This window comes from Manis javanica, chromosome 11 (assembly GCF_040802235.1).
Source record: "Manis javanica isolate MJ-LG chromosome 11, MJ_LKY, whole genome shotgun sequence".
NCBI lineage: Eukaryota > Metazoa > Chordata > Mammalia > Pholidota > Manidae > Manis > Manis javanica.
This window is the reverse complement of record NC_133166.1, coordinates 63,498,737-63,517,365: the sequence shown is the minus strand read 5'-3', so window position 1 is coordinate 63,517,365 and position 18,629 is coordinate 63,498,737. Positions and strand designations below refer to the sequence as shown.

Sequence of the window (18,629 nt, the reverse complement as noted above, 5' to 3'; positions counted from 1 at the left end):
AACAGTATTTACTCTTTCATCTCTAACTTCATTTGTTCAACACTTCTAATATTTAAACCAGGTTTTGGTGTAAAGGTTATTCTGGCCTTATAAAATGAATTGAAAAGTTCTCCCTCTTTTTCTATTCCCAAAGAAATTTCATGCAAGGTTGGCATTATTTCTTCCTTCAAAGTTTTAAAAGAATCCATCAAAGGGTCACCTAGGCTACGCATTTCTTTGGTGTATGAGGGTTTTAAATAATTTTCTTTCATAGACATAGGATTATGCATATATTCATTTTTGTGTCAGTTTTATCTATAGTATTTTAAGGAATACACTCATCTAAGTTTTTTAGTTTACTGGACTAAATATGTGCATTAACATCTACTTAATGCTTGTACAATCTATAGTAACATACCTTTTATCAATCCTGGCAGTGATAATCTTGTATTCTCTTTGTACTTGATCAGCCTTACTAGAGATTTATCAATTGTATTAATCTCTTCAAAAACTGGTGCTTGGTTTTATTGATTATCATATTTTTTTTCTATTTTGTTCCTTTCTGCTGTTATTGTTTTATTTTATTCTATTTTGGAGGACTTTAATTCATCTTGCATTTAGCTTCCTGAGATTCAAGTTTAGATAATTGATTTTTACCTTTTTTCATTTCTAATATATGCATTTAAAGCTATGAATTACCTCTATACACTATTTTAAACGTATCCTATACATTTATACATCATTTCCACTACAATGTGGGTAAACATTTGTTTTTTTTATTTCCATTGTGATATCTTCTTTGGCTCATGGGTCATTTGGAAGTATAGTGTTTAATTTATAAGTATTTTGGGATTTTCTGTTTATGTTACTGACTTCTACTTTGATTGCACTGTGCTCAGAGAATACATGTGTTATTTAAAAACTTTGCAACTTATTTAAACTTGATTTATGGCCCCGCATTGTTTATCTTTGTATATGATCTATGTGCATTTAAAAAGGTGTATCCTGCAGCTGATGATGCTTTGACAGTGTAATGCTTTACAATTGTCAAGCAGAGTATATTGATTATGAGTATTGCTTAAATATTCTACATCTCCCTGATTTTTTTTTGCTTGTGTATGTATATTTCCAAAGATTTACTTTCAAATCTGTGCTCTCAAAGCTTGTCTCAAGATTGTTTCTTGTATCACTAAAAATGAATTTAATATTTTATCCCAACCAAAAATGTTTGGCTTTTGTACACCAAGTCCATTTATATATAACATAGCTACTGATGAGTTTGGCTGAGTTTAGGTGTATGCTCATTCTATTTGTTTCATCCATTTATTCCTTCATTTCTCCTTTCTTGCCTTTAGAATTGATCCAATTATTACTCCATGCTTTTTTCCTTCATTGGCTCACTGGTTAGTTAGTCTTCTGTTATTCTTTTAATAGCTATCCTAGCAATTAAAGTAAGTATCACTGATTTATGATATACCTCAAATTAGTAATTTTACAACTTAACAAGCAATGCAAGAAACTCCATTTATCCTCTCCCATCCCATTTATCCCTGTTGTGCTATTACTGTAAAGTAGTTTTCTTCTACATATTATAAACCCCACAAGTCATCATTGATTTTAAATTTGCATTTATATTTACCATATATTTACCCTTCTTGGTATTCTTTCCTTCATGCACATCTGAGCTTCCGTCTCAAATCATCTTCCTAATGCTTGAAGAACTTGGTTTTTTTTGGATGCAGGTCAGTTGGCAGCAAATTGTCTTTACATTTGAAAGTTTTCTTTTCTTTCCCCATTCATTTTGGAAGGATATTTTTGCCAGGTAGAGAATTCTAGGTGAGCGATTACTTATTTTAAGTACATGCAGGATGAAATTCTAACTGTTTTCTAGCTTCATCCAATTTTTGCTAACAACACAGCTGTTGGCCTTACTGGTGCTCCTTTGAAGATAATATGCCTTTTATTTCTGACTGCATTTAAACCTTTCTGTCTTTAGCTTACAGCAGTTCAACTATTACATCCCTAGATGTGGCTCTCTGTACTTGTCCCACCAATCCTCTATCCTTCTGTGTCTGTGTCTGTGTCTGTGTGTTTAAACTGCTATTAAACCCATGTACTGAATTCAATTCAGTTCTTATATTTTTCAGTTTCAGAATTTCCATTTGATTTTTTAGAATTTTCATGTTTGTTGAAATCCTCCTTTATTTTATTGAACATAGTTCCTGACTGATAACTCCAATATCTGAATCACCTGTGGGTCTCTTTTGACCATCTATTTTTCCTCTTCATTTTGGTTATTTGCTTTCAATGTCTAGCACACCTGTTAATTTTCTATTGGACACCAGACATTCTGTATTAAAAATTGTAGAGGCTCTGGATGATTGGATTATCTTCCTCCTAAGGGTGTAACATTCTTCTGGCAGGCAAAGAATGCAGTCATACACTGTAATCCTTTCAGTGGCTGGTTTTAGGTTTTGTCAGGGCCAGCTCTTCACCTGTCCCTTACTCTTAAGGTGTGGTCCTCTGAGATTTCAAGTGAACCTTGGGGTGTTTACAAGGAACCCCTACATCTTAGTAGGCATTGAACACCAACTGCCAGCTCCCAGCACTATATACAGTTGCTGGAATGTTCGCACAACTTAGTTAGACTCCCAGCTGCTTCTTTCTGCAGGGATTTTTGGAGTCTTGCTCTGATCACATGTCAAGGGAAGGCAAACACCTCAAGGGAAGACTGCATGCCAATTTTTTGCCTACCTCCCTGGGGTTCCCTTTTTCCCGGGATTTTGCTCCTCAAATCCGATATTTTGGTTATCCCTAACTCCAACCTCTCAGCTCTGTGGGACTGCAGCTTTCTGCTAGGATGCCATACCCTTGGGCTGTAAATGAGGAAATGCCCTCAGAGAAAAAGAGCAAACACAGCTCATCTCAGTGTGCTTCCTTTCTCTCAGGGAGTAATGTTCTTTAAGCATATGGACTGCATTGATGGCTCTTCAATGACTCTCAACTGTTGTTTTATCTATTTTAATAAGCTTTTATACTTTTCTGTTTTTGGCAGGAGAGTTACTCTAAAATTAGCTACTCCGTCCTAGCCTAATAATCTTTTGAAAGAAGACAGTTCGTTACCCTAGCAGAGTTTAAACTCATTTCCTAAGAAGGGCAGGATGCTGATGTAGATGACCTCTTCAGCTTCACTCAGACCTATCACTGCACTCGGAATTCAAAGGCTATTTTACGTAAGGGGGTGAACATATGAAAATTTAATATAAGAAACTGAAAGCATAACTGAAAAGAGGTGGAGGAAAAAGACACTTTCTAGTCATGACTTGCCAACTTTGGTTCTGTTTCCTGGGCAAGTCCACTCTTCACTCAAAGCCTAGGATAACTTCTGAGTGATGTGACAACTATTCCCTCCACTAATTATAAGAAAAAGGCAAAGTCATAAGAAAGAAACATTTGCAACAACATGGATGGAGCTAGAGGGTATTATGCTCAGTGAAATAAGTCAGGCAGAGAAAGATAAGTACCAAATGATCTCCCTCATTTGTGGAGTATAACGAAGCAAAACTGAAGGAACAAAACAGCAGCAGACTCACAGACTCCAAGAAGGGACTAGCAGTTACCAAAGGAGAGGGGTGGGGGAGGGCAGGTGGGGAGGGAGGGAGAAGGGGATTGAGGGGTATTATGATTAGTACACATGGTGTGGGAGGGGATCATGGGGAAGACAGTGTAGCACAGAGAAGGCAAATAGTGACTCTGTGGCATCTTACTACACTGATGGACAGTGATTGCAAAGAGGTATGAGGTGGGTACTTGATAATATGGGTGGATGTAGTAACCACATTGTTTTCCTTGTGAAACCTTCATAAGAGTATCTATCAATGATACCTTAATAAAAATATATTTTAAAAAAAAGAAAGTTTATGGATTCATTTGAGAAAAAGGAAAAGGCCAAGTATCACAATGAGAATTTCTCCTACTGAAAGAAAAGTTGAAACAGATTTAGCTTCCAATGACATTTGACTTAAGCTGTCCTATAGTTTACCATCTGGGGACAGCCTGACGGCTGGCTGGTTGCCTGCTGCTTCTTAAATATACCCTACGCACTCCAGTCTCATTCCTGCTTAAAGTCATACTACAGTTTTCTCTCCAGTCATCCAGCCAAACTATTTACACGAAACCTAAAAGAATCTATGTTCTTTGTGAAAACTTTACCGATCACCTCAAATATCAACATCTCCTCTAACTATGGAATCCCACAGTAGAGACTTTACCTTATAGGGTGGATCTGTTATATAGCGTGCTGTAATTGTTTCACTGTTATTTCAGATGATCACTTTTCTCTCCAGCTAAATTATGAATTCCTTGGGTATAGAAATTGGCACTTTTTATTGGCATCCTTGTAGATATTACAATGTTTTAGTTGCTACAAAGCACTTTTGTCTCCATGATCTCATCTGCTCTTTATAACCAGCTTGCCACTTATTTGGGACATTTTATATGTGGGTAAACCAAGATACAAAGTCACAACTCAAATCCATGATGCCTACCTCTAAATTCAGACATTTCCCCACCCCATTCTAGAGTAGTAAGAGTACTAGCTAGTGAGTTTTAGGAAATTATCCTTTTTCAAGAAATTGAAAGGTATAAAAATTCACTAAGGAGCATGAGCCCAAACAGAACACACATCTTAAATAGTTACCTCCTTTCCTCCCCAAATAGGTGCCTCATCATATGTTCTTTTAGCTTAAATCATACTTAAATTAAGCAATACTCAAAACTGAAGCATTGTAAAACTTTATTCACATTTAATCACACTGCAGACAGCAGCTTTGGGGATTTATAGGAAACAATGATTAGTAGCAAATCTACCTAGAATGCCAGCCAAAGGCACAACTGCAGGACAAAACATCTAATTTAAAATGTCTCAAATCATCTCACCCTGTCCACCAAGTTGCATTTCACTCAAAGGAAGAAAGCTTTGCTAATCATCGTAGCTTAAGTATCTCAGACAGAGGATAAATGAACTGCTTAGGCTTAACTGTTTCTGCAGGACCTCTGTAACACCTTAAAGTGTTTAGAGGGCATTATAATTTACAGCCCTTTCAAAACTCAGTGTCAGCTACTTGTCAGCAGAGAGAAAGGAGTTTTCAGCTATGCTGGCAAGGCACGAAAGCATCACTGTTCTCATCCAGTGAGCAAATGCAAGTGCTTATTATGTTCTGGAGTGTTTTTTTCCCCTAAAACATGGGCTATATTTACCTCCATCTGAAAAGTTTAAATAAGGGATTCTTCAGCAGCTATGCAAAATCCCCAGTCACTCTAAGCTAAAGAGCTAAGTCACATATGAATTGGTCATACCAGTATAACCTTGAGTAAAGTGTTTTACCTTTCTTCATTAAATATATACCATTGTAATTTTATAAAACATGCAGATTTCAGAGCATAAGAACTACTAAGTTCCTAGATGCTTTCAAACAGGAGAATTATAAAGCTCCTTAAAGGTAGGAAGTGGGCCAAACAGGTACTTCAAATTGAAAATATGACTTTAGTTTATATATCAATTAAATGTGATTAATTTCTTTAATTTTCGGCAACATAAAGCCAGCAGGATTGGCAATGGCAAGTGTTTAAAAGAAGCCAATGAAGTCCTATAGAAAGAATCATGGCTATGAACATCTTGCACAATTTCAAGTTACTTAACTTCTCTGTGTTTTCTGAATCTCTAAGATGGAGATCACACCACCTACCTCATGGAACTGTGAAGATCCAATGAGGTTTATAAAGCTCCTTGATCAGTGCTAGTACAGAACAATCAGAAAGGGTTAGCTCTCCCCTCAGCACTCACATCCATCCTGTCCCCTTAGGGTCTTCGTCACTTACAATGGACTTCATTCAACAATGTTTTGGGGTGGGGATGGGGGACGGGAAAGAGGAGAGAGAATGAGATCCCAATGTTGCACTCCACTCTTCTCAATTCTTGAAGACAGTAAAGAATTCCAACTGGTCAGAGAAGAGTTAAAAATAACAAAAATACATCAAATGGGAGTATGACAGAACTTTATACTTAGAAATAGAGCAACCAATAACAGGTCCCTTCTAATCTCCAAGCTTCCAAGGAAGAGGACAGTACCTCTCCAGAAACCATGACAGTGGGAGTACATCTGGTTTTGCTCACCACTGAACTTCCAGCCTTTAACACAGTGCCTGTCAAAGAGTAGGCAGTCAAATGGCTGCTGGAAGAACAAATCCAACTAACCACACTCCCTCACAGGCACATGGTGGCACAGGCACCAGAGACATTTCATGGAACTTACCCAATCTTGTAAGTACCAACCCATATAGTTAAAGGGGGGAAAAACCATCATTTAATAATAATGATCATATCTCGTATACAGAATTTTAAAAGGTGAAAGATGGGAGAAGTGGATTTGAGAGAGAGGAAGGACACTCTGTTCTTGGATAGAACAGCAAGGCAGATATGAGACTAAGAGTGTCCCTTATGGTATGCATGTATAGGCTATGAGAGAAATCAACAGTTGGTAAAATTATGCTGAGAAAGTCTGCTAATTAGCGGTGGTCAGGATATCTATCTAACAGTGAAAATACTATACATAAGAATCCCAACTATCTAAGAGTAGTCCAAGAGCATCTCGATCCCAAAAGCACAATGATGGCTCTCCAATGTCCTCTAATCAGTCGGCCAACTTTGCACTGAACTTTTCATCAGAACCTCCTGAATGTGATCCAGATCAATGGGCTTCATTTTACTATATTAAAGGATTTTTCTAATGAAAACCACAAAATAAAACAAAATATTAAACCAGCCAGCTATGCTTCTGTCCCAAATTCCAAGTGGTAATGCTGTCCAACAAACTGACAGTGGCATGTAACTGTGTATCAGTACTTGTTCCCATACTGCTCTGTTCACCTTCCCCAAACCACTGGCTGGTCACAACATAAAAGTATCTGCTTCTGCTTAGGATGTAGAAAACCACACAAGAATGTGGAATCCATCATAACAATGAGAAAAAACAACTAGATAACCCACTAACATCATAACTTATCTTGGGTTCATCAGAGAGCTGTGGTCATAAGGCAACCAAGGGAACCAAATTTCAAAGGGTGATAAGCTCCTCCAGGAGCAATGGGACCCACAAATTATTTCAGCTTCAGAAAGGCACAGAAAGTAGAGGTGGCTGCTGTAAAAGCGGCCAAAATAAACCAGCTATTATTCTAATGAATTCTTAAAGAATTTAATGAATTAGTGTGGGCTAGCAGGACAGTTTGGAAGTTCTAGATGCAAGGGGAGCCTGTGTTTACTTGCAGGCTGTATTCTGCCAGATGTTCTTGAGAAGGATAAGGGCAGGGAAGGAAATCAAAGAGAGATTTCCTCAACAGCACACAGCTGCAAAACCCTGCCCATTTCTTGGACTTTTTTTTGCATCCAAAGCAAAAGCCTTAAACTGCTGGATGAGGAGCAGGAGACCCTCCCATCCCTGAGATCAAGACATGGATCCAGTGGCTCTGGAAAAAGAGTGGAGGGAGCCAGCACCCCCTGGGAGGGGTAGGAGTCCTTCCAGCTCCTGCAGACCACCCCCGAGGGAGGAGTCAAAGCAAAAGCCTCCTGCTTCTAAAGGAGAGGCAGGAACTCTCTCCAACCCAAGACCCCCCACCACAGATCAAGAGGAACGGATAGATGCCACAGGGGGAGGGAGCAGGGATACTCCTGCTCCAAGGCCCCAGAAAACAAGCCTGAGCCTGAGGCTGGACCAGGTGGAGGGAGAATCCCACTGCCTTCACCACAGGCCTGGCACCACATACAAGCAATGAGGAGAGGAAGGCCTCCTGTGTGGCACAGGCAGGCAAGGGCCTGCTGAAAGCACAAGGGCAAGGCTAGAACTCAAAAAAGCCCCAGTGCCTTGGGCCCCACACTGAGAACAAGGTGGGAGCTGCTTACCACTGGCAGCACCTGAGGTCCCTGGGGTGTGGAAGGCAAGTCTAGTGACAGAAAAATCCAAACCCACCCCAATACACACTAGACTGAGTCAACCTCCAACACTAATGGCTGACAGAAGAAGAGGTTTACCCATTTGTGGACATGATGGTTACTTTAGTTCTCCCATTTTTCTACACACAGCATCCATTATTAAAATCAAAATTTATCAGAAACAAAAAACAAGAGAAAAAAATCTACTATCATAAGATAAAGCTGTTCACAGAACCAGACCCAAAACTGACCAAGATGTTAGAACTATTACATGGGAACTTCAAAATAACTAGAAGTAATATGTTCAACAATCTAGTGGAAAAGGTAGACAACTTGCATGAAAAGATGGGAATATTGGGCAGAGAGATGGTAACTATAAAAATAGCCAAGTAAAAATGTTAGAAATAAAAAAACATAAAATCATAAATGAAGAACTACTTCAACAGGCTTATCAGCACGCTAGACATACAAAGGAAAGAAATAGGGAACATGAAAATAGAAAAAAATTATAGAACCCAAAATGCAGAGAGAAAAACAAGTAGAAGAAAATAGAAGGCAGCATCTAAGAATTGTATGATGATTTCAAATGTTCTAACATGCCTGTAATTGGGGTCTCAGAAGAGGAGTGGGAAACAAGGAACAGACAAATTTACAGAGACTGTGGCTAAGAATTTTCCAAAGTTAACAAAAAACAACAAAACATAGACTCAAGAAGCTCACAGACTAAGACAGATTAAATAAAGCATTGACCTTCCTCCTTAAATTTAAGAAACAGCTGCACAATTAAAGATGCAAAAGTGCTTCAGCCTCTGAGCAACTGAGGAGAGAGTCAGGAGATCTGAGATACAGGAAATTTTCTCTCAATACACTAACATTGACAGAACCCTTTATTTCAGGGGACAGGCTGGAATGTATTCCCAGGTCTCATGGGTTAATTTTTCAAAGCTGTGTCTGAAGGTAATCTAAAATCCAAAGAATTTCAAGTCTTACCAAACACATGTACCAATGACTCCTTACATTACCACCTTTTCATTTGTTTGCTGTGACAAAAGGGAACCCCACGAGCACTCTTACCTTTCCAAAGCCTCCTACGCAAGCCCCACAGGGTCAGACAAGCTCTTTTCCTCCCCATCCTGCTGTAAGGAGGAAAAGGCAAGAGCAGGGCACGCAAGGCCCTTCCTGGGGAGCCTCACAGCAGCCAGCAGGCAGCAGAGATAAACCTAAAACTGCTCTAAAAAATAGAGTTCATTCATTTAAAAAAAATCCTACCTGTACTTTGAGGTTCATCTCCACCTTGACACACTTTATGGAGGCCCCTTTTCTAATTCGTCTGACAATTTTTACACAAGAGTCAATGTTTATTATCTGCTCCACTGTTGTTTTATTGGGGGAAAAAGCTTTATCTTCCCAGCCAGACTAAAAATTCTTTGATAGTGGACCCACAATACAAAGCAAAATTTATTAGCCCCACTTGAGGGCAAGGATTCAAGAAATCAACCCATAAATACTTAGGGCAGTGGGTTTCTGTGGGTTCTCATAGCTTCTTACACTGATATCCTGCAGTTCTTCAAGAGGAAAAGCCCAAGTGTCTTAATTGGAATGGATTAAAGGGCTAGAACCCATCTCTATATCATAGCTCACTTCTCCCAGCAGCAGCAAAGCAGAGCTAGACTTGGTTTAACCAGAGGCTCAAGTTTTAGGCTGTGTTGATCCAGATGAACAGCTGAGAACCATGTTAAATGCAGCCATTCCCCACAGCAGAACCTAATGTATCAGACCTTGGTGAACAAATTTTTGCTCTTCTCTAGAATTTCATACAGAGTCTAATAATTCTTAGTAGGAATTAGTCTCTCCTAGGATTTAATCTCAATTTTATTTTTACCTTATTCCCAGCTCGCTAAAAATATACTAGAATTCAGAATCCAGAATAGGTTTGTTGTTATTGTTTGTCTTGTTTAAAATAGTCTCTACCCAGTTGGCACATAGGTAGTAAAAAGAAAAAAAAAATCACCTTAATATTAACAAGCACAGTTACAAAACTCTGCCATACCAAGTGGACACTTTTTTCTCTTTCTGACCCTTCTCGGGGCTCTGAGACCTTGCTTATAACATTTGCCCTCCACTGGCTGCAGAGGACTTAGTCCTTTTAACCTAACTTTCTCCACTCCTGGCATTTTTGTTAAGCAAAAATTAACTTCCCCCAGTTTAATCCCATTTTCTTGGCGCTTAGATGAAGAAGTCTTTATGCAGCCTTCCAGGCCATGCCTCCCTAGCATGTTAACAAGAATTTCTGATGAACTCTCAACACCAGCGGCAGCCCCATTCCCATATCAATAGCTGAGTATACAACTTCCCCTTCGTATAGCTTACTTATAGGAGTTATAGTTCTTTTTCTTTCATCTAAGTCCCTCAAAGGTTAGGAGAACACGCAAGTACATGGACCAGTATACTCAAATCCTATTCTGAAACAAAGCTGGGTAGAAAATTCCCAAAAGCCCATAAGCATATGTCACCCATTTCACAGCAAAGATTTCCTTCTGTTCGTTTCCAGTCTCAGTATTACATTCATGGGGAGTGATTAAAGAATTAACGTGCAGACAGTTCCACTTGTAGTTAACCAGAGAAAATAACTACAGCATATATTTCTTAATAATCACAAACATATAAGGAAGAGGTCTGAATGATGAAGTGCAGAGCAATACTTTCTGATGGCAAAATAGTGTGCTCACTTAAATTCCACAAGAGTTTTCAATTAGACAAGGTGTTTTTTTCAAGGACTGGTACATATTTACAAGCTCCTTAAAAGCTCACAAGGCATGTTACATGACTGATTCCTATAAAGTATTTAAAAACCTGATTTATCATTAGAGAAAAGATACAGAGAAAGAACTAGAACATGGGACAAAGAGAGACAAATAAAGAATGGGGTTTCAAAAAAAATTTTTTTTTCAAATTCCTTTCTTTCCCTAAGTCATGCAATAAGATTAGAATGGGAGGGGCAAATGTTCAATAAAATGAAGGCAAGAAGAAACAATCTATAAACCACCATTAATACAGGAATGTCCTGAAAGACATACTTACATCAATGTAAAAGACAAATGCCCATGGGAAAGGGTGAGCAAAGTGAACAATGCTTACAGTTAATTCTGCTCCTAACTTTTCTGACCCCAGATGATGCTGATCATCAACATTACCACCATAACCACTTAACATTGATTCCTCCCAGAGGAATGTAAGCTCCGTGCAGGCAGGGATTTTATCTGTTTTGGTAATGGTGCATCCCTAGTACTCAGAACTGTACCTAAGACAAAGCAGGCACTCAATAAATATTTGATTAAACTAGGCACTTACTGTGTACCACCAGGCAGTATTTAAGTGCTTCATCTAATTCACTTACAGAAACCTGTTATTTATTTTATTTAATCCTCATAGCCCAAGGACATTATCCCTACTTTACAGATGAGAAAATGGGGCCATGGAAAGGTTCATGGGGGTTTACTGGTCCTGCTTTTCTTTACACTTCCTGATTTACCTCAGTGTTGAGATGTGGGTTCTCACAGCTTATGAAAGGGATCAGTCAATGACCTCAAGATTCCTACCTCTCTAGGATGCTCAACATTTCCAGAAGGTTCCCTTTCCCAACCATAGTACTATATGCCTGTGGATAAAATGAGAGTGTTTGTGGCCAGGATTCTCAGCTGGCCATAGTTGACTAGCTCACTGCACACTTGTGGGCAATACATGGCTGTTGACTCTATATAAAGAGCTCTGCCCAGTGCTCTGGGCACGACATGGTGGCACAGCTGCAAGGCTGCAGGAGAGCAGAGCAGAGGCTGGAGTGGTGCCAGCTCTGAAGACAGAGGCCCAGAGGATGGCTGTGTGGGACGACTGGGCAGAGAGGCCCAGAGGATGGTTGTGTGGACAGAGGGGCACAGAGGATGGCTGTGCAGACAGAGGGGCCCAGAGGCAGAGACCGGCTTGCTGCATGCTGAGTCGCTCTGAGTGAACGGGATTTTAGTGACTGACCTGCCATCTGAAAATAAAGTTGGGTAAAACCCTTTCACCCCAAGAACGTTTTGCTGTCAATTCCTTTGGTCACATTGAATCCATAATGAACTTGGCCAGGGCTGAAATCCACTGGCAAGACAATGCCTTTTGCCAATTTAAGAGACGCATTTAAAATCTGACCCAATACAGTGGGAAGAACTGTTATAAGTTTATCTTGAGTGATATTGGAAGGCCCTTGTGAGAATAACTATAAAACCAAGAAGTTTCTTCAACAACATTTAACGAATAGTTGTCTAGACAACATAATATCCACCTTCACCCTTTATCTTTTTCATTGGTGATTACAATACAGTTAAGACTGAGTCCTTACTAGAGATTATAAAAACAAACAGGTGATAAAATGGGAGCTATCTGAAGCAAGTGACTTCTACTAAGTCACACATTAGGAATCAGGGAAAAGGACAGGATGAAAAGAGATGCATACAACTACCATCCCATCACCTCTCATGCCTGTTTTTGGTACTCAGATGTGCCTTTCTTAGGGCTTGATGCTCAGCTCACAATTCCTTTGGGAGTTATTTCTTTGGAAGGGAAAGGGTCCCACATGACCTGAAAAGTAGCTTAGCTCCTCAAATTAAAGAAACTACATCATTAGAGAGAAACTTCATCTCTCAGGTCCAAAAATATAAAATGTCACATGCACCAATAATGTCAACAAATTTGTTATAAAAAAACAACACACATTCTTTTGCAGCTGGGTGGCGAGAGATGCAGGACAACTGCTTTGACAACAACGCTGCTGCAAAATGACAGAGCACCTGAAGAGATGCTTCTTCAAAGAAGACAAATGGTTGACCAACAGGCACATGAAGAGATACTCCACATGGCTAATTATCAGGGAAATGCAAATCAAAACTGCAATGAGGTATCACCTCACACCAGTCAGAATGACTACTATTCAAGAGGCAAGAAATAACAAGTGTTGGTGAGGATGTGGAGAAAAAGAAACCCTCCTACACTGTTGGAGGGAAAATCAATTGGTACAACCATGTGGAAAGCAGTATGGAGGCTCCACTTCCGGGAATTTACCTGAAGAAACAAAATCACATAACTGAAAAGATTATGAAGAACCTCTATGATTATTGCTGTATTATTTACAATAGCCAGGATATGGAAACAACCAAAATGACCATCAGCAGATGAATGGATAAAAAGAGATGGAACATAGACACAATGGAACATTATTCAGCCATAAAAAAAGAAAGAAATCCTGTCATTTATAACAACATGGATGGACCTACAGGATTATGTGCTAAGTGAAATAAGCCAGGTGGAAAAAGACAAATGGCATGTGATTTTACCTACATGTGGAATCTAAGAAAACAGAACAGAAATAAACCAGGTAGAGGGAGACAAATGCCATGTGATTTCACCTACATGTGGAGTCTAAGAAAACAGAAAATAACAATCAGACATATTATATGTTGACTAACAGACACTAATAAGTCACAATGGTTACCATGGTGGAGGGGTGGTGAGGGTTAGTAAAATAAGCAAAGGGGACAAAGAGGCAGAAAATCTCAATCATAATATATAAATTAGTCACAGAATGAAAGTTCAGCATGGAGTATGTAGTCAGTAATTCTGTAACATCTTTCTAGTTTGACAGATAGTAACTAAACTAGTTGTAGTGAACATTTAATAAGATAGTTAAGTGTTGAATCACTTTGTTGTATACTTGAAACTGATAATAATATTGTATATCATCCATACTTCAAAGTAAAAGAAATAAGGACCCTCTAAGAAAAAAAAAAGAAAGAAAAACAATGCACAGTACAAGAAAAAAAGCCAACAGCCAATGAGACACAGATATCCCCTTCTCCAAGGCCTAACCCATCAGTAATCAATGCACATATTGTGGCTTGCTGTTGACAAAGTGTGGTAGTAGTAAACTCTGGTTTACTAATGGATCAATAGAGAAAACTTTGGAGGAGACTATATGTTTTACAAAAGATAAACTTAGGAGTTCTGTTCCTCCTTAGTTTTCTATAGAGCTTGTGCTCTAGCTATTAGCCAAGAAAAATCTGATGAAGTAGTTACAGGCAGTGAACTTACCTTGGCCAAGGAGACAGCACTTCTGTCATTAAAAACAAAAACAAAAGTGAAAGAACAATTGCTCAACAGATTTCTTCTTTATTATAATCCACTACTAAATTAACAGACAACCTGACTCCAAGGGCCAGGGTGTCCACATATGAGTTGGGATGGGGGGTGGGGTTGATTCAGATGAGGTACTTAGGGGAGGCAACAAATAGTAGGCATGTACAGTTACAAGGACAAAATAATAAACCTCTCCTTAGGAACATGAACATATTATTTGCATGTATCTATTTCCTCTACCAAACTCCATTCCTCCTACCCCCAAATCAATACATCTTAAGTAACACAGGTTTCAGAATGAAGAATGACTCTTATCACAAACAAGAGGTTTTCTACATTACTTTTTAAAAGTCTCAAGTATTTGTAAAGTCCTAAACCTCTCAATCTAATGCATAACCCTATACTTTAAACCTTCACTTTCTGTAATTAAAACATGAATTGTGACACTCCCAATTTCAATGAAAAAAAAGTCTCAAATCTAAGAATCTTTCCACTTATAAAATAAAAACTAAGATTTTACAGGGCTTAATAAACTCTTTTAATAATATACTTGCATCTTCTTGTGTGATTAGGGACCATAACATAAGTCCCACCTCAATGAGTGGTGTCCAGGGCAGAATTACCTTATACATTCTGAGGTTAGCACAATAGGTCAATTTTCAGTGTTTTGATGGGCAGTACAATGAGGTAGTGCTTAAAGCATTACTCTTCAACCTCGCTCACCCCCTTTTTTGACTTACACTATTACCACTGCTTATACCTGTGAAGGAAGTGAGAATGGGGTTAGGAAAAAACACCTTGGAAGTGGATCCCACAGTTAGAGAGAGTGATACTCTATCTCAATGGAGCCACTAAATGACAACTGTTGACTTTGGCTCTTATACCTTATATAGACACTGTTATGGGCTGAACTGTGTCCCCTCAAAATACCTACGTTGAAGCCCTTACCCCTAGTACATCAGAATGTGACTGTATTTGAAAGCAGGATCTTTAAAGAGGGAATTAAGGTAAAATGAGGTTGTGTGGGCAAGCCCTATTTCTGTATGACTGGTGTTCTTATAAGAGGAGATTTGGACACAAAGAGACAGCAGGGATGCACACACACAGGGACAAGAGGCAGCAAGAGGGTGACCATCTGTGAGTCAGGGAGAGAGGGATCAGGAGAAGCCAACCTTGCTGATACCTCAGTACTGGGCTTCCAGCTCTAGAACCAGGAGAAAAAATAGAAGCCTATTGTTTAAGGCACTCAGTCTATGGTATTTTGTTACAGCAGCCCTAGCAAACTAATACAGAAATTACATACCTGCCCCTTCAAGACTACTGGCTGCTTGAGAACAAGACCATAGTCTGTAAGGCTCTGAATCATGTACAGTATCTTACCCAACACAGGCATTTTCTATTTTATATGATTATGATAGTTTAAAAGGTGTTCTACACAAATAAAGATAAAGCTTTATAAATAAACTTCACACATTTTAATGATATGTCACAAATTCTTCCCAAGTATGCCACTTGGGAAATCTGCTTTGTAATCTCGGGCCATCTATTAACTAGAAGGTTCACTGTCCTTCTTTATAAAAATGAGAAAAATAACAGCTACTTCATCAGGTCTTCATGAGGAAGCCCCTAACAGTACCAGACACAGGAGTTAAAATAAATGTTAGTTCTCCCTTTCCCTTTACCATACTCATGACCACAGAACAAAATGGTAACAGAGTCAGGCATGGCTCTTTACATACCTGGGTACCTACTAAAAACTCAATCTTTGCTCTAAGGCAAAAAAGACCTTGCCAGAGTGTCCTTTCTCCTAACTATTATCAGTAATACTCTGTCTAAATTCTAGAAAAGCAGAAGACCTCAATGGAAATCATTTGCTCCTTTTCTAAGCTAAAAGTATCATGAGCAGAAGAGATATTTTCCACTCAATATTCTTGAAAGAGAAATTTGATTTCTTGCCAAAGAAGCTATATTGAAGCCATCTACTATCTACGGGTACCTGCATTTGCTTCTCAAGACTAAAGTCTTCGCTCCTATTCCTCAGGCAGGAAGCCAGGCAGATGTGGGAGGCAATCTATGTTATTTCTGTCTTCTTGCAAGATCTAGCTTTTCTAGAAGAAGGCAGTGAAAAGTACAAAGAAGGCTCATCTGATCTGGCAGCATTAGGACTGAACACACAAGCCCAATGACACTTGCGCTATGCCATGTTCACCATTCATCATGCTCCCAGACACCAGATAGCTATGATTTTCATGTTTTAGCTCTACTTAAAAGAAAAATTCTTCCAAAATAGATGCTATTTGGGGTAAGTCTGAAGAAACAAGGGTAAAAGAGCTCAAAGACAGGGGAGGACTGTGTGAATATTTGTAGGGAATGCTCAAATGTGACCATCTCCTGTCCTGTGGGAAACAAGAAGAGATACAGGAAGAAGAAGGGGTAGCCTGAGCTGTGTTCTTGACATATGACAGACAGCTCCCGAAATAGAAAGCCATAGGTTTCAAGTCTCAGGGGTATCACCTTCAAATATGTCAGTGTTCTAAGGGTGGATCATTTTTCTCAACTGCTGATACCCTGCTGTGAGGAGAAATCCCAAGCAAAACACAAGCCTCTGACTAGGAGCCTTTGAGGTAGCAGGAGCCATGAGGAGTTCAAAGGCAAGGCCGGTCAGTGGCTCACACCTCCAAGAGCCACAGGGGTGAAAGGTTACTAAAGCAGGAGCCACTGACCAATAAAACTATGCTTGGTCAAACCTTCTCAGCAAAGAGACTAGTGATTCATTTCTGCTGTGCCCAGTCTTCAGAGTTATCCACGCCTCTGAATCCCACTGTTCCCTAGGTCAGATGTGGAAGCTTCTTTAGTGATTAGCAGCCAGCTCATTCTCCTGGCTGGTTGCATGGAGTGGCTAAAGGCTGGATTGGAAACCTTTAATCAAGCTCTATCATCAAAAATAAATGAATAAGAGCACAACTTGGGTCACTAGTTGTAAAGGAATCTGCCTGGGGTGAGATTTCCCATGTTTGCTACGCTGAAACCAAGAGAAGGCAAGCACAAGTTTGTTTGATTTAGAGAAGGTAAATATAAAACAAACCTCACTCCAACCAGGCACACTTGAAAGGCCTGCCCCTTTTAATTAAAGTACACATTTGAAGGCTTAGTTCATTCTGAAAAAGCTATCAGCATGTCAGGACACGTTAGGGTGATGTTCTCTCCTCTATTCTGTTTCCCATGTAATAACAATTCCAGAGAAGGCTAACAAGATACTCTGTGGCAGGGTTTTTTGTTTTGGTTTGGTTTTTGGCCATAGACAGTAACTCAGCAGCCAGGTCACATGTGAGCACTTTCCACGATCCCTACACACTCCCAGAAAAGGAGAAACAGGGTACTGTGGTGCCAAGTTTGCTATCGCTGTTCCACCTGGTCAGAGGCATGCATCCTCTACCAAGTGCTTGCTGCTGGAAAGCTCCACCTTCTGATTGAGGGTTACTAAGACAGGCTCTCCTGTTGATTCTGAGTGGAAACCCCAGTGTACGTTCCCCAACAGAGGGAGAACAGAGGGAGAAAACCTTGAAATAGCTACACTTGCTCTATCAGTGATTCTCAATTTTTCACCTCGCCCCTTCTCACCTGATGCAGACAAAAGCCTATGAGTAAGGGTAACTGAGGTTCATCACGGCAGGGATTCTCAGAGAAACCCATGTCCCCATCCTCCACCCAGAAAGCATTTAAGAATGTAAGTAGGAGTGACAGAGGTATGTGAACTTTGAAAATCCCCACAGGGCATTCTGATCCCTCCCTTATCTTGCAATTAAAAATTGCTATGGTAGCTGATTAGACAGTTGAAATATTTCCCTTCTATAGTTTTCAAGCCACAAGTTATACCAAGAAGATTTCCCAAAATCTTTATTTGCTTTTATGTCATATGTAGCTATCTACAACTTACTAGGCAAAGACGTTTAGGGTAACACTGATGTGTGGTTATTCTAAGCTAAAGGGAGTACAGTCAAGCCCACTGTTCCCTATGCACTGCACTGCAATCCTTGAGTATGTTATTCAAACCCTTCAGTGCACCACCAGCCCCTAGGTCTTCTCATTCCCACCAAATGACAAAATACCTCACTGTTGAACACAACCCTCAGTCTGCAACTGAAGACAAAAAAAACCCTCAAAGATCTTTCTAAAATACAAATGATACATATATAAGATCATCAAGACCTGGTCAAATTCACCTGAAAGTTGAAAATACTGCAATATCCATATGGACTTCAAATACTTATGAGGAACCACTTCCTCCTTTTAACAAAAAGTACTGGAATCTGAAAGATAATAGGTGAACTGTTCTATTAAAGTCCTTATCAAAATGAGAAGTAAGGACACATTTAAATATAACAGATTAGCCTTTAAGTTACAAGGAGAGAAATACCTTTATTGTCAGAAATGGTTTACATGGAGCTACTCCTGAACCTATCCTGGTCTGAATCAGTATTAAAGGTCTTCAGGT

General features: G+C 39.4%; 1 protein-coding gene across 6 annotated transcripts in view; it reads right to left on the bottom strand.

Annotated features, from left to right (window-relative positions):
- Positions 1-18,629, bottom strand: part of EXT2 (exostosin glycosyltransferase 2) — a 188,009-nt gene that overhangs the window by 105,288 nt on the left and 64,092 nt on the right. The window lies entirely within an intron of this gene.